General features: G+C 39.0%; 1 pseudogene across 1 annotated transcript; it reads left to right on the plus strand.

Moving 5' to 3' along the window:
• Positions 1-3,596: 3,596 nt before the first annotated feature.
• Positions 3,597-4,340, plus strand: LOC311581758 (ATP synthase subunit O, mitochondrial-like; annotated as a pseudogene). The gene has a single exon. The product of its transcript is annotated as an ATP synthase subunit O, mitochondrial-like (transcript).
• The last annotated feature ends 2,269 nt before the right edge of the window (positions 4,341-6,609 follow it).

The raw sequence follows: 6,609 nt of genomic DNA on the forward strand, positions 1-6,609 counted from the left end.
CTGCTTTGGCCCTCCTACCTATCTCCCAACTCACAGGCCCATCCACACCACATCCAACCTTTGTATCCATCAGATCTGTCCCCATACCCCTAGCTTGGACAGGAAGCACATCCCATACATCACCCCAGACACCTTTGTCCACCTGATCTTGTTACACCCAACCCACTTCCAATATCTATGGCAAACCCCTCCCCCAATACCCTTTCTTCTGCCCCAACCTGCTCTGTCCTTATCAGACTTACAACTAACCAAAGAAACTCACAAGTGCAAATCCCATCACAGAAATATCAACAACATGAAAGATCCACCCAATATCTTCTCTCTACAACCTGCCAGTCCTGTAGAAGTGCGTGCCAATGAGAATTTCCTAGATGAACCATAAATCACACAATTTAAAAGAGCAATCATAAACTTCACCAAAGAATTTAAGGAGTTTAAAGAACATACAAAATAAAAGAGAAACCACTTAAGTTGATGGTGCTCAAGAAAATATAAACATACGGCTAATGGAAATGGCAAAGACAATCCAGAACTTGAGAATGGAATTCAGTAAGGACTCAAGCTGAAATGAGGATGGAATTGCAAAAACCCAGTAACCTAACTGAAAAATTCAATGGAAAGCCATGCAAGTAGAATGAATCAAGCAGAAGATAGAATATCAGGACTCAAAAATAAACCAGAGGATCAAGACCAAATAAACAGGAAATATGAGTTATTTACAAACAAACAAAACAAGAAAGGAGCATACAGGAAATGGGCCACCATGAAAAGCCAAACCTTTGAATTACAGACATAGACAAGAGAGAATAATTCCAAGCCAATGTCATAGACCAGATCTTCAACAAGGTCATAGAAGAAAATGTCCCCAAGCTAAGGAAACACACATTTATACAGATGACAGAAGCAAACAGCCAAATATACAAGACAAGAGAAAAAGATCCCTACAGCATATTACAGTTAAAATATTAAGAATACATAACATAGAGAGTGTATTGGGCCATGCAGTGGTGGAGTGCACCTTTAATCCTAGCACTTGGGAGGCAGAAGCAGGTGGATCTCTATGAGTTTGAGGCCAGCCTGGCCTATAAAGGGAGGTCCAGGACAGCCAAGGCTGTTAAACAGACAAACCCTGTTTTGAAGAAAGAAAAAGGGAAAAGGAAAGAAAGTGTATTGAAAGCAGCAAGAAAAACAAAACAAGTCACATTTAAAGAAAACACATCAGACTAACAGCTAATTTCTCATTGGAAACTTGGAAAGTCAGAAGAGCCTGGAGCAATTACTTCCAAGGCTTAAAAGACTGACTGGCAACCTAGACTAATATACCCAGCAAAACTATCTGCCATAATTGAGGGAGAAAACTATTTTCCACAATATAAACAGCCTTTAAAAAAGTATATCTAATATACCAAACCTAAAGAAAATACAGGAAACAATATTTAAGGCTAAAGAGAGGAATGTGCACAGGAGAGAGACTGTGAAAAAATATGAAACCATAATTATTAAAACACAATGTAGGACATAATACAACACAAAAAATCAATACAATGACCACAATTAATACACACATTTCAATAATAATTTTAAATATCAGCTTCAGTTCTCCAATCACAAAATACAGACTGGATGGATAGATGAAGAAACAAAATCCATTTGTCTATTGTCTAGAAAAACAAAACACCTTTTAGCTTTAAAGGTAAGTACTGCCTTGGAGTAGAAGGATAAAGAAAAGTACTCCAATTAAATGGTACCAGGAAGCAAACAGGCATTGTCACCGTAATATCTGATAAAAATAGACTTTGAACTAAAAACCATTCAGAAGAGATAAAAGAGGGACACTTCATTCTAATCAAGGAAACAGTTAGCCAAGAAGACATTACTATCCTAAAGATATATATACCAAACGCAGAGCTGCCTAATAGCATGTTTTTAAAAAGTGCTACTGGATTTAAGGACACAAATTAACATCGACCATCAATAGTAGGTGATTCCGCTACTTCATTTTCTCCAGTAGACAGGTCATCTGGACAAAACCAGAAAGACATCAGAAGGAATTGACCCCATATATCAAATGGTCTTCACAGGTATCTACAGGATACTCCCAAACTCCACATAACACACACCCTCCTCAGCGGCACATGAGACCTGCTCTGAAATAGGCCACATCCTGAGACACACACACACACACACACACACACACACACACACACACACACAAATCTTTACAAATTCAAAGAGATTAAAACCACTCCTTGTATCCTATCTGATCACAATGTAATAAAACTTAAAATTGACACCAAACAAACCTCTAGTAAACCTCATGACCATTGAACAACTCATCGCTGAGTTGTCGCATGAGGATGAGTGGACCAAAGAGGAACATCAAGAGAGAAACAATTTCCTGGAGCTGCATCAAAATGAAAACATGACAAAACCTCTGGAATGCATAGAAAGCAGTCCTCGGAGTGAAATGTATAGCTCTATCTAAGCGCATACCAAAAAAAAAAAAAAAAAAAAAAAAAAAAAAAAAAAAAAAGAGAGAGAGAGAGAGAGAGAGAAGAAATAAATGGCTTAATAATACAACTCAAAAAGTTGGAAAAACAAGAAGAAACCAAATACTAACCCAGTTACTGGCAAGAAATAATAAAAATAAGAGTAGCAATAATAGAAATAGAAACAAAACAATTCTTTTTTTAAAAAAACCAGTCAATCTATGAGCTAGGACTTTGAAAGGAGAACAGACCCTTGGCCTGTCTAACCAAGAGAGAGAGAGGATCCAAATTAAAAGGGAAATATTCCAACTAATACAAAGAAATTCAGAATATTATAAGGGAATGTTTTTAAATCTTGTACTCCATTAAGCTGGAAATCTAAAAGAAATGGATAATTTTCTAGTTTTAGCCAAATCATCAAAATTAAGCCAGATGATATCAACAACCTAAATAAAAATACTTTCCATCTTAATAGATAGATAGATAGACAGACAGACAGACACACAGACAGACCCCAGGGCCAGATGGATTCCCAGCAGAATTCTACCAGACTTTCAAAGAATACCTATAAACATTCCTTCTTAAAATACAGAAAGAAAGTGGGAGGAGGAAGGGAGGGAGGAAGAAAGGAAGGAAGGAAAAGAAAAGAGAAAGAGAGGAACCAGGCTCAGTAGCACATACTTTTAATCCCAGCACTCTGAGAGGCAGAGAGGTAGGAGGACCTCTGTGAGTTTGAGGCTAGCCTGGTCTACAACGCAAATCCAGGGCAGCCAAAGCTACACAAAGAAACACTGTCTTGAAAAACAAACAAACAAAAAGAATGGGAGAGAAAGAGTCTAGAAAATGAAAAGACATCCCATGCTCACAGATAAGTAGAGTTAATATTATGAAAATGATCATTTTACCAAGAGCTATTTACACATTCGATAAAATCCCTATCTCATTCATCACAGAATGGGGAAAACTATCCTAAAATTCATATCGGACCACAAAAGATTTAAGAGAGACAAAACAATCCTGAGGAAAAAGAACAATGCTAGATGGATTTCCATTCCAGATCTTAAGATATATTACAGAGCCGAAGTTATTTAAAAAAAAAAAAAAAAAAACGAGACTGACATTTAAAAAAATCATGTAGGAGCTGCCCGAGAAAGATGACCGCCCTAGCAGTGTCCGGGCTGTCCCGACAGGTGCGGAGCTTCAGTACCTCGGTGGTCAGGCCCTTTACCAAGCTTGTGAAGCCCCCTGTTCAGATATATGGCATCGAAGGTCGCTATGTCACTGCCGTTTATTTTGCGGCATCTAAACAGAATAAGCTGGAGCAAGCAGAGAAGAAGTTGCTGCAAGTGGGATAACTCCTGAAGGATTCCAAGGTATCTCTTGCTGCCCTAAATCCCTACATCAAGCGCTCCATCAAAGGGAAAAGCCTGAAGGACCTCACGACAAAGGAGAATTTCTCTCCACTGACGGCCACCCTCATGAGTTTACTTGCTGAAAACGGTCACTTAAGCAACACCCAGGGAGGCATCTCTGCCTTTTCCACCATCGTGCTTGTTCACCGTGTTGAAGTGCCATGCACAGCGTCTCCTTTAGAAGAAGCGGTTCTTTCTGAGTTAAAGGCAGTGCTGAAGAGCTCCCTGGGTCAAGGGGAGACACTGAAATTGGAGGTTAAGACTGATCAGTCAATCCTGGGTGGGATGATTGTCCCAATCGGGGAGAAGTATGTTGATATGCCCGCAAAGAGCAAGATTCAGAAGCTAGGCCAGGCTATGTAGGAGATGCTCTGAGAGGCTGTCCCCTGCACCAGCTCCCGTCCTCAGAGCAACAATAAAATGCTTCCTGAACAGAGGATGTGAAGTTTCCTGTCCTTTAAGGAGCAGTGCCAGATTTTCATCCTCCTGCAGGGTCCCTCTAGTTTCAGGGTTAGAAAGTCCTTTAGGCTGGAGGGTTTGGTTTATATGTATTAATTCTGAGGAATTCATTGATTAAATTGGCATTGTACCTCATTAAAAAAAAAAGAAAAGAAAAAGAAAAACACCATGTAGACAAATAGGATAAAATCAAAGGCTCAAACATGAATACACATAGCTTCAGCCACTTAATATTTAACAAAGATGCCCAAAACATAACCTGGAGGAAAGAAAACACCTTCAACAAATGACCCAACCAAGCGCCACAGTAAAAAACTTGCTTAAAATATATGATATATTAGTAGTTAACAGTGAAAGATAGAAGAACAGCTGTCACATAAATGTGTGTCTGAAGAAAAGCGGAGTGGCTGAACTCCTGCACGGTGACTAGACTTCCAAACCAACAAAAACACCAGGAATAGAAAGGTGCACTGTGCAGTGGTGTAGAGTGCTCCAAGCGCAAGATGACAAATAGTAAAAATTATGTACACCCCATGATACAACTGGAAACACAGAATTCAAAACTGAAACAATAAACACAGAATTGATACAATAAAAGGATTAAGTAACAGTTTGTAACTTCAATGATCCTTAATAACAATGGATAAAAACCCCAAAGTAAACAACCTTGTAAAGGACTGAACTGGACACCTTCTCAGGCGGAGTGTGCTTTCCTTTGCCCACGGGAGGGGCATATCTGGTATCATCAAACAACACATACAGAGTTAGTGAAAGCCTGAGAGCAGGTTTTGGGCACAATGGAGTCTTGTATCAGTAGCAGACAAGAGCAACTCTCCAATAGCTTACACGTTGAGATAATCTTGTGAGAATATGAAAGCGAAAATGCAACAATTATTTTATAAGAGCCATAAGTTAATTCATACATTTCTACTTTTAAAAGATGAGTAAAATTTAGTAACAATATGCACAAGGAAGTGTATGTTCGGGTTGTGTAGCCTCCCGGAAGCCTTCCCTTTTTCTGACTTTGTTAGATACTCATCCTTATCCTCACTCACATATGCAAAGTCTCACAAAATCCTCCCAGTTAAACCTTAATTCTATCATTCTTGCCAGTGGTGGAATTAAAATCAGATCATCCATATGTGGACAAAGCAGAAAAGAAAGCTCCCTAGACACATCTGGAAATGTCCTCTCCTACTCCTGACCCAGAAGGCTAAAGCTGGAAGAAGTTACCCTCTCATAGCAAAGGTGAACAGTCAGAGAGAGACACACACACACACACACACATCTATGGTTGCTACTAGCAACCATCCAACAACCATAGGGGGAAAAACCTTTAGAGTAATGATCTTTGTTGGCAGGTTAATGTGAAAAAGTTAACATTTTAAAAATGTATTTAGTGCTGAATAGAAAATTAATTTTGTACATTTGCGGGGTGTTTAAAATTCAGAAAAATTTTCCTAATAACATTATTTCTTAAAATGTTAATTATCCAATACATTTACATAATTTTAAAAAGCTTGATTGGGATTCTTTGAGCATTAAAAATGAGATGAGCAAAATAATTACGCCTTAATAAGTACCTTAGCCTTATCTGTCTATAGTCTCTCATTTTTACATTTTTCTGAAATTTATATACTTTTAAAAATAAAAGGGTTTATGTTTCTGTTTTTAATAACAGTTTTTTGTTAACATGCTGAAAAATTGTTGATATCTAAATAATTGACTCTCTCTCTTTCTCTCTCTCTCTCTCTCTCTCTCTCTCTCTCTCTCTCTCTCTCTCTCTCTCTATATATATATATATATATATATATATATATATATGCCATATACTTTTTCTTTTCAAATAGACTCTCTACATTCTAGGGCAGCTTTGGGTTTACGGCAAATTTGGGCAGAAAGGAATGTTCCTGCGTCTCCTCTGCTCCACAGGATAGCCTTAGCACTGCCAGCTCCTCCCCAAAGGGGAGCTAACAACTAAGCCCGTGCTGCTACAGCAGCCACACTAGCCGTCTACATCAGGCTCTGTGTGCTGCACAGCTTGGACAGCTGTATGATGGCATGTGCCTCCCACTAAGGTACACAGCAAAGCTCACGCCTGAAGCTCCTCTGTGCTGTGTCTGTCCAGCTCCTGCCCCAGGATCCTATGAGCCGCTGGATGTTTTTATATCTCCATGGTTTTTCCCTCCTCCTTTCTCTTTTCCCTGCCTCCTTTCCTCTCTCCCCTCTTCTCTCTCCTCCCTACCTTC

Source organism: Acomys minous (genome assembly GCF_964271855.1).
Source record: "Acomys minous genome assembly, chromosome: 2".
NCBI lineage: Eukaryota > Metazoa > Chordata > Mammalia > Rodentia > Muridae > Acomys > Acomys minous.